Source organism: Bactrocera oleae, chromosome 3 (assembly GCF_042242935.1).
Source record: "Bactrocera oleae isolate idBacOlea1 chromosome 3, idBacOlea1, whole genome shotgun sequence".
Taxonomy (NCBI): Eukaryota; Metazoa; Arthropoda; class Insecta; order Diptera; family Tephritidae; genus Bactrocera; species Bactrocera oleae.
In genome coordinates, this window is record NC_091537.1 from 17,304,737 (window position 1) to 17,315,635 (window position 10,899).

Sequence of the window (10,899 nt, forward strand, 5' to 3'; positions counted from 1 at the left end):
ATGCGGAAAATTTTATCAAAGGCGGCCGATACGAGTTTTCCGCCTTTGTTGTTGAATCCTCAAAGGAATTTTCCGATATTCCTATTAGGAGCACAGCAATGCCTAGCAAGTAGCGAGCAAGTCGAGGAAAACTGCTGCTTTGGTTGCTTGGTTGGTTAGTTGTTGTTGGCAGCTGCTGTTGGTGCCGATTTAGTTGCCTGCCGCCAGCTGCCTAGATGCCAAAGTGAGCTGTTTGGCTGACTGGCTGCTCAAATCGCCAGCAAATACTGCGGAGACACGAATGGTGGGCCGGTCGAATCCACATATATGGTATACATACATACAAACATATAGAGGATATATGGATGAGCCATGCGCGGCATGTGCCGAGATTCCGCATTGACGTTGAGAAAATACGCTCGAATTGGGCGGCGCAAAGGTTGCGGGGGGGAGTTGGCGCACAAGTTGTAGGCACCATAAAATACACATATGTATGCATGTGTGTGTATGTGTGTGTGTGGTGTGTACTTTTCACGAATTTTGCGACGACCGAGGTAATCAGCAGGCCAGCAAGCAGGCGATGGTGGGCGGCAAGACCGGGCGGTGGCGAGCCGATGGTTGGGACGAGTATGCGCGCAAAAATATACAAAATACAACAATCACACATACATACTAATGCTTTCTATACATAGCAGCAACAACAATTTGCCATGCGCCAAATATATCCACTTCGCTCCGTTCTATTTCGGGTAAAAATCAACCAGCTGGTCTCAACCGGCTCGCTAAGCGACGTTTGCCGCAAAGTGTCTTCCAGCTAATAGCGGCCGAGCAATAATAATAATAATAACAACAACAACACGCGCATCATCAAGATTGGCAACGTTAAAAAAGATGCACAACAACTATCGGCAACAACAACAGCTGCAGCTAACGGCGACATGGCTAGCGCAAGCAAGCAAGCAGACATCAGCTCAATGCTGGGCCACCAGCCACCAGCTACCAGCTACCAACTATTCCGCCAAATCGCCAGTCAGCCAAACAACCAACCAGCCAACTAGGCAACCTGTCTGTCCGTCCGTCGGTGGGATAGCGGCTACGCCAATGCGGCAAGCAGCTAAGCAACCAGTTAGTCGGTCGCTTAGCCATTTGAGGAGCATAGAAAAAATTAGATGAAGTGAAAAAACTATCAACTTGCACAAAGATACATGACGGCCCACAAACATACACACATCTGCAGTCGCAATGTTACTCGTTGTGGCGCGCAAACATACCAACATACGCACACTTTTTCTCGAAGCAAATAATAAAAATGAAATGGTGCAATAAGCGAGAAGCCGCCAAGCAACCAAATGTGGCAGCATTATACTGCTCGTTTTTTACAACGCTCCATTAAATGCTGGGATTTGCTTGCCTCATAGGCGAAGTCGTGTTGCTACTGCTGCTGCTGAACTTTCTCAAATGTGGCACGAAAGTATCGGCTGGTCTTCAGGAAATGTCTCTAACTGTTTAATGCACTTGCCGCCCAGCTCTGTTTTTGAGTTGAATGGGTGCTTGGCTATCGCTGAACATTCACAAAGTTCGAAGCATGTAGATTGCGTGCAAAATAGGTAGGCTTCTATGAAAAGTATATAGATCTACGGAAATTCCTCAAAAAACCTCAGAGAATCTCTTTCATAGACAACATCAGATTGCTGCGATATCGCTGTCGTTGACTACTCAACAAGCTATAAAGAGAGTTTCATCACAGCCGTTTCCACAACAGTAACCAGTATAAGTAACCGGAACGGACCCGGAGTTTTATCCGGCCAAAGACTGTCAACTCGGCAACATTACTCAAACTTACTTCAGGAATTTTTTTTTCCACAAAACAACAACAACTGCTATACTACTGCTAGCTAGTTGTTCCGAAATCACGATTGACCATTCTATTGATAAACATTCAAAGTTAGTATCTAATGTCTGGAAGTACAAACTTTCTCATAAAATAAAGTCGTGACAGGTATTCATACTATAGGAATTAGGAACACACCATTCTTCACATTCGGCAATGTCAATTCCTTTAAAATAGTCATATCATAAAAATTTTCTATAGAAACCATTTCTAGCGAGTGGTTTGCCTTTAAGGTGTTATTTCTACTTGTGAAATTCAAATTCAAAAAAATCGTTTTTTGTTAAAATTAATGTATACGGAATCAACATATATTTTAAAATATTTTCCGAAAATTTGAAGTTCATCCGGCAAATAGTTTCGGAGATATGAGCGTATTTCTAAGAAATTTTTAACTTGAATTTGAAATTGGCTCCGAAAACTTTAAAGGCGTTATTTTCGAAACCCTATTTTCAGAGTCGGCGAGAAAAATTTTTCCCAAACGGTTGAACCGATCGACCTTCTTACGTATACACTCTGAAGTGTAAATATTTGCGAAACCACTTTTTTCGGGAAGCCGCCATTTTGTCAAAAATCAAATATTTAATTAGTTCTTCCACCATTTACTGTACTCATCTATAGTTATGCCAAATTTGTATAGTTTTCGGATTTGAAATAATTTTAAGCAGAAAAATCTTTCTCGCCACCAACACCTTTTTTCGAAGGTCCTCCTGGAGATCGGCAACGGCATCAAGGCTTTCCACAAAATAACGATGTTTTTACTTCCAAGTGGATATAACCTCTTAAATAATATCTTCCTTATTTTGGCCTTTCCCAGCTCACTCAAAAATTTTGCAAATATAGTGATAATTAAAACTTACACTGTTTATTGTTGTAACACCATTCTCAAGTTCGCCTATGCTTATCATAAACAATTGCTGCTAACTGAGTGGGAGCCAAGCGCGCGGTTTTAATTGATTAAGCCCCGAAAGCTGTTAATGTTAGATGGGTTCGAGACATCCACTCGACAATTAAACAATTGAAGTATTATATCATGTGCCTTCGCAGAGAAAATATATTATAGATTGCAGGATCTCTCAAAAAAGGTTAAGACTGCTGCACCAGTCGAAGGGTTAGAGGTCTATTATCGATGAAGATCACGTTCCTTTATCGATGAAGATCAAAAATACATATATGATTCTAGTACAATGTTGTGCAGAAAGACACATACTTGAAATTGCAATTTGAGGTCTGCTCTGCGCCTCAACTGTTTGGTTGTGTGTATATGAATCCCTCAGAGATATATTTTGATGCTGCGATGGATGTCGTCATAGTCAGTTGGGATCTTGTTGTTGGGTTGGGCATTGTTATATGACAGCACTAAATAACTACTGAATTGAAGCCGTTTTACTCGATCATAAGAAACATTCCAGCAAGGGTTAGTTGGGCGTTAGCTTACAGACGGACATACGAATAGATTGAAGAAAATTTTAGTAAATAGCAAACCAACTCTAAAAAGTATTTTTACATTTTTTTTTTTTTTGTTTTGCAAAGCCAAAGGCAATTGTAGGAACTGGACTCCTCTCGATTAAATTTTTATAGTCATAATATCGATCATAATTATGTTCACACTTCTAGCGAAATGACGATTAAATTTATTACTTAATCAATATGAGTAATTTCTAAACGTATAAAGAAAATAATTATATAGAGAAAGAAAAATTTTGAATTTTTTCCAAAATAATTTTTTATAAAAAGTAAAAAAACCATTAAAAGAATGAATAACCGCATGAGTCAACGAACGATGCATAAATAATCGTAGCAAGTGCAACATGCTCATGCCAGACGGCTAATGATTGCGTGTTGGAATGCAACAAATAAATAATAAATTATGTAAGCTTTTCAAATATGCGGAATGTGGCATGGTTGCGGATAAATCTGAAGCCTCAGCGTGTGCGAAAACAATTGCATAATACAAGTGAGGCGACCCGGCATGGAAGTGTTGAAGTAAGTAGTCGATTGTGCGGCAAGGTCGTTGCTGGCGATTGCTCACACACACACATAAAAGTAAATAATTGTAGATGCAAACTATATATTTACAGTTATGGTCGTATTTTGCTATATTACTGTTTATATTACTGTAATTTTTGTGAACCGTTACATCACTTTGTGTCTGGCGAAAGTCAAAGTGCATTTTATTAATTAGTTTGTGACTGGCACAGGAAAATGTTCAATAAAATTATGTTCGCGAGTTTGACTAAAGATAATTTCTTATATTACTAGTAGAAAATATTTCTTTCCGAAGAGAAAATAATCACTTTCCTTAATTTGCAAAAAAAAAATAGTTCAACTCAACACAAACTTTTAATTCCTTACATAATTGTTTGTTCAAAATAAATTAAAAATAATAAATAAATATTATATAATAACATTAATTTAAAAAGAAGCAAAAAATTCGAATCTGTTTCCGCCCGGGATCGAACCGGGGGCCTTCCGCGTGTTAGGCGGATGTGATAACCACTACACCACGGAAACAGTTGAGAACTATTGGTTTTAGAATTCAATACAAAGCTAACCGCAGAGCTTTTCCAAAATATAAATCGAAAAAGAAACACCACAGAGCTTGCCACATTAAACAGCAGATGTCGCTTAACTATTTTGAGCCTTAAATAGCAAAGTCACAAACCTATAGCGAAACAGCCAATAGATGAGCGATTTTTAGATGTGCTTGACGCAAATATTTGTTATAATTATATGTATTTATTTAAAGAAGATTTAATTATAAAGAAATAATCTCTTACAAATGAAGCTAGAGCTTCCAGCTACCAGGTCCTATTCTTTTTAATGGTAAACTATTGGAATAGAAAAAGTTGAGTATTGGTGTTGAGTTCTACGTGTTATAATGTCTTTAAAGTAACATAATTCAAGAAATTTATTAATAGCACTAATGTTATTACTGTCTTTAGCTTTTATAAAGCCAGAAGATCTATTTTTCGATTATTTAATCATCATGGATTTGAACGATTCATGGGGTGGCAGAGATGAGAGCTTGATCCGTGCCGTAAATAATATGGCAGTGACTTCTTATAGTAGAACCCATTCTATTGCATGATGTGACATCAGCAATTTGATGGATAGAGAGGTTTTGCCAATGTATGACCTCTTCCTCTTTTAAGAAAATACTATATTCCATTAGTCATATACTTTTTTTTTAAATATATATATCAGTTCGACAACCCATGAAAATGAGTTTAGAATTGTTAAATATGACTCGAGATCGTTTTGGTAACACAATAGTTAAATAAACCTTGTGAGAATATAGGTTAAGCAATAATATAGAGTATATGGGTCATCAATAAGTAGCAATGAAAGAGTATATTGCTTCGTCAGGCAAAATTTTTTAAGATGTAACAAATCACGACTTTATATTGTATTAGCCAGTATAGATAGATATAAGCCATTGATTTACAGCTCTTTGGGAGAGAGAATTGAGTGAAAGTTATGAAATTGAGATGCGTTATATATTCGAAATCGAAATAATATACTTTTGATACCGTTAAACTGTTTTTATTTCCAAATATTTTGTGTTGTCAATGCCAAATATAATTTTACATTTTAAAAATAATTTAAATGTGCGGAAATCTACAAAATACAGATTAATTTTTATATAATTGACATACAAACTTATTGTACGAGTAATAAAAATAGAATTATTATCAGTTTCAAATAAAAAAAACTTATCTGTTTCCGCCCGGGATCGAACCGGGGGCCTTCCGCGTGTTAGGCGGATGTGATAACCACTACACCACGGAAACAGCTAACCACCCTTGGTCAAGGACGCCAATAGTGCTGTGCTAACTATTTTCAGACTAACAAATAACTAGTTTATTTTTTTTATATCTAATCAAAATGTATGCAAACCACCTTTATGAGCTCGTGTGCCTCAATGCAAATGCTTTGCAAATAAATACAAGTGTTTATGAAAGTTTATTAATAACCATTTTCTTATCTACCCAAGATAAGCTTATATAATATAAATAATAGCATTGGGTGGTGTAAGAAGTTCAATAAAAGTAAAATTATTATTTATTATTATTATAAATATTGATTTAATAAGATAACGTGGATAAAATAAATTAAAAATGGACAATTAAAGTTATTGTCAGTCACCAGGTTTTTGCTCAAGATTAGCAATGCGATAGAAAATTCACAAACCTTAGAAAGTGGCAAATCGAACAAACTACCGGTACAAGTCAAAATACTGAGGAAATCAAATAAATATAGAAGAAAAAGAGTCTATAATGCTTTAATGAGGTATCCACAGAGAAAAAAATATTATTTTGAATTCAACTCGATAACTTTGATGTTGCGTTCACCATGATCATTTTTCAATAAGAGAGCTGAGCTCAAACATAGGGAGCTGGAGTTTGAAGAAGCTACTAAAATAATGCTATGAAAAAGTTTAAGCTTTTTATTTTTAACAACAAAACTCTGGACACATTTTAAAATTTGACCCAATAACAATGAACCCAACGTTGACTTGAGTAAAGTATTGAGTGAGTAAAATGTAATTCATATCTTATCTTTCTGGGTTTTCTCAATTATACAAAAATGCATTGAGATAAATACAGGGGTTCGTTGTTGTTTTTATACCGAGTTAAAAAAAAGCAAAATAATTTTTTTTCGTTTAAAAAAATTTGCCATTTAACTGCCTATCAAGAATAGTACTGTCGTTACTACTTGCCATTAGTTGTATAATTCTTACTCTTTTTATGGTTACTAAAAACAGCTTTCCAACACAAAAAATGGTAAACGGAAGTTTCGTAGTTCCCTTGAATAAGACCAGCGTCTCTCGTTGGGCTTAAGGAGAGTAAATATTTGTCTCTTTGAGAGCGTACTTATTATTTTTCTAGCTTATCGACTCCAGCTGCCATAATTATGCTTAAAGGTTACTGGCACCTTATTATCTTGTGCTAGCACTTTCCAATTTAGATATTTAGATTCTATTGGCGTACGTTAAATATGAATATAGCATTTATAAATTGCTTTATATAAAAAGCTTCTATTTGAGCTGTTGAAGGCTACTTTAAAGTTTATTAAAAGTTTGTTGCACCTGGCCTAATCCTTCTAACTTCTTTCTTTTTAGAGTATACTTGCCTTACCAGATCTGATTGATAGAAGTTAGTATATACATATGTACATGGATCGGTGGTGATCCAAATTATAACATTTTTAATGAATAGGAAGTGGTATCACATTTTAAGGCTGAAAATAATACAAGGTATAGAAATGGATCCATCTAATATTCTACCGAAATGATTAGAAAGTTGAACTGTAACAATATACATATGTAGCTGTATCTATTCAAGTATTTGATATTAATCCCAATGTAAAATACTTAAACTTAATAAATATTTTTCAGCTACAGCTGCCACATATGCACCCACGACTGACCATACATACTTTTATACCCCGGAAGCAGATTTTATCACGTGCTGCCCATTAAATATTCTCTGCAACCGAAACTGAAATCACAAGCGGTAACATTTAAAACCCTTTTGAGGTACACACGAGCGCAAACATTTGTCACCCAACATGTTGCAACATGCAACATGCATCCTGGCAGCTATTAAATGACCATGTAGTCGAATGTACAGGATTTGAAATTGAGGTGATTGTAATGGACATACTGTTCTACAGCTGTTTCATTCTCTGAGCCTCCTTGTATGCAGTTCAATTAAACACTAAAACCTACATTTAAATTAATGACACTCTGGACCACAATACAGAGTGTGCATACATACATGCATACAAACAGACATACTTCTTAACTTATACTCGAAGTAATTGTATGGTTAAGCGTTTTATGGCCTTTTGTGGTAGGCAGAATGGTATGAAAAGGATACCTACCTACATATAGCCATATATACATACAAGTATATCTATATACTTAAACACATAAGAATGTGTATGTTTGTATTGCTCGCTGAACTAGCAGCTGCTGACTTTAGCCAGCACAGCCCTTTTTTCAATATCTGTTGTAGTTGTATTTGTAGTTGCAGTTGCCACCTTTTAAATTGTTGTCGTAATACGTGATGTACTATGTATTTATGTATATACATATAACAACAATCGGACAGCTGTTTATTTTGGTTTTGTTGACCTTGTTTGTGGCCTTTTGCCACAAAGCCTTCACGGGCCGCCTGATCGAAGTCGGTATTTGGTTGTGCTGAGTAGTTTCATTTATATATATATATGTACATACGCTTGTAAATACATACATACTAAATACACATATCTGCCACATTTTCCCGTCAATTGTTTGAAGTTTTGTGGCCTAAATGTTGCATGTTCATTGCATGCGTTCTCCATATCCTTTTTGCGTCCTGTTGCCAATTGCTTGTAATAATAATGTTCAATTCGATGTTGTTGCTGGTATTGGCGTAAAAGCAAAACCGCAAGCTGCTAGCTGGCTAACTGACGAACTGACTGCATCACTTCCTTCCTTCCTGGCTTCCTGTGCGCTCGACGCTGGACTGCCTTTCATTTCAATTGAAGTGAAAGTCAAATAACTTTGCAACTGCGGCACACACATTATTTATATATGTATATACAAATATTCACATGTATATACAGATAATAACAGCAATTTTCATATCCAAAGTATTTGTGCAACACTTCCTGCAGGATCTTATTTGCCTTTAAGGACAATAACATGAAAAAAATGTCACACAAAATATGCCGAAATATAATTAATTGGAAAATTGACAGCTTAATTGACACCTTCATCCAGGACATGACACACGAGACAGCGGTGAAATTATATTGTAAAGAATACGAAATTTTGGCTGAGACCTAACTACGTTCAGCATCGCAATGCAAGCTGCATTTTAAAGTAAGACACTCGGTAGAATTAGTTTACTTGTAGTAGCTAAAAAGTACTTCGCAGCTTTCGAAATCATCGGAGACCAAAGAGAAGCATACCCCTATCAGAATGTTCACATTAATAAAAGAAAAATATTACAAAACTTTCGAATTCGTCGAAGATAAAACACTAAAAATATATGTTCTTATATCTCTCTTTAGCTGAAATTATAGATTCAAGTTCAATAAATGAGCCGGTGCGGCTAAATATTTGGTCGGGCGCTTGGAATAATTTAGGCACTTTGTCCTCTACTGCTAAGCTGTTGCCAGAGTAAAATTAAACCATCTCGTCGACACACCTTCGGTGAACTTAGCGAAGTGGCTGGGATTAATATGAACCACCTTGACAAATTTGTGGAAAGCTCAAAACGCTGCGTAGAACTATGAGAATCTGATGATCCACTTTTAAGGGTTTTTGGATAACACAAAAGACCTGAAATTTTGCAGACCTATTCTCCCTAATAAGCTACATATTTTTGGGAACCACCGACAACGGACTATCAATGCATATAGCTGACATACAAATTGAATGATCGGAATCAAGTGTTTGTATGGAAAACTTTTTCATTTGACAAGATATCTCAACTTGGAAGGGATTATTGTCGAAAGCAATGTTACAATATCTTTTTTAGATCGAAATAAAATTTCTTTATGGAAAACTTTTTTAACAGCGTCTACCAAAAGGGATGACGTGATTTTAACAGCTCGTAGCGGCCAAAATTTTATACGGATAAGGTGTGGCGTAAATGGGTGGGTGGGGAATCGAACAAACGACTGGCTTAAATTAAATATACTGGCAGAATCATATAAAAACGGAAAATAAAACAATTACAAAATGTAAATAATCAGCAACTTAAAAACATACATAGGTACATATGTGAATACAAAGATATACTCAGACTACCAGCTTATCAATAGAACCACTGATTGCCGTTGAGATTCTCAACACATGGCATACAAACTCTTACTACAACATAACATATGCGACAATTCACACATGCGCACAAGGAGAAATAGGATTACCAGGATGCCTAATGATGCTGTCGCCACAATTATACCCATTGAGGGTGCTATTATTAATAGCAACAAATACAATTGAGAGGGCGGTCAAGCGTACGGGGTAACTAACGGCAAACAGATGCACCTAGAAGGTTTTATAATAAATAATATGCAGCCTCGAAATAATTTTACGGCAGCTCGGCAGATTCAAATTACTATTCAGCACCATAAATGAGTGTTGAGTGCCTGTAAGCATGTTCATGAATATGTATGTAGTGAAAGAATTGCGTCTGGGTTGCTCTCGAGTGTAAGCATCAAATTGCAACGATTGTTTTTGCTTCCACTGCGCACCAAACAACTCAAGTACCTTTACAAATTATGACACTGGTGCCAAAAAACAAAAAAAAAATTTTAAAAATGTCCTTTACGCTTTTGTTTACGTCGTAAGCCACTCAGCCACGCCTAAAATATAGTTTATTGTTATTTGCTTAGAATTTTTTTTGTTTTCAAAATTTTCAACTTATGTTTTTACAGAAATTCGAAACTTGCCCAACCACTTAGGTAACTAACGGAAAATTATTGAAGGCAACCCTTATGTATATGTGCACGCTTAATTTGTCACTAAATGCAACCACCCCACGTCGCAATGAAATCTAACAGTTGCGCATGCGCATTAACCGCAGTTGTTGTAAATGCAAAGTAAATAGTGTTTTTATCTTTTTCGTTGCTCACTGACTTTCAGCAACATTTGTCAGCAATTTATTTGTACAACGGCGATATGAAGGTATGAATTGCGCCTGCTTAATTGCGTCACACAATTGTTGCAATTTCAATGTTGCGGTTGCAATTGATTGATGATGCCAGCAATTAATGGTGTGTAAGAGGCTTGCACAAAGTGTTGAGGGGGTTGTAGTTGAGGCTTATGTAAACAATGCTACGAAACGGTTGATTTCATAGTCGAAAGGTTGTACGAGAAGTAAAAGAAACGACATGTGGCACCATTAGAAGGATCTTCTTGCTATACAGCGAACGATGATTGTGGTTTGGATGCATCAAAATTCTTATTTATCAGATTTCTAGTGAGTTAAGTAACCATTATTTCGACATAAAATGGAAAAGTATCTGAAAAT

At 36.1% G+C, this 10,899-nt stretch overlaps 2 non-coding genes across 2 annotated transcripts; both read right to left on the minus strand.

Moving 5' to 3' along the window:
• Window positions 1–4,308: 4,308 nt before the first annotated feature.
• Window positions 4,309–4,381, minus strand: TRNAV-AAC (transfer RNA valine (anticodon AAC)). The gene has a single exon. It is a non-coding gene; the product is annotated as a tRNA-Val (tRNA).
• A 1,207-nt stretch (window positions 4,382–5,588) lies between these two features.
• TRNAV-AAC (transfer RNA valine (anticodon AAC)) lies at window positions 5,589–5,661 on the minus strand. Its single transcript has one exon. It is a non-coding gene; the product is annotated as a tRNA-Val (tRNA).
• Window positions 5,662–10,899: the final 5,238 nt, after the last annotated feature.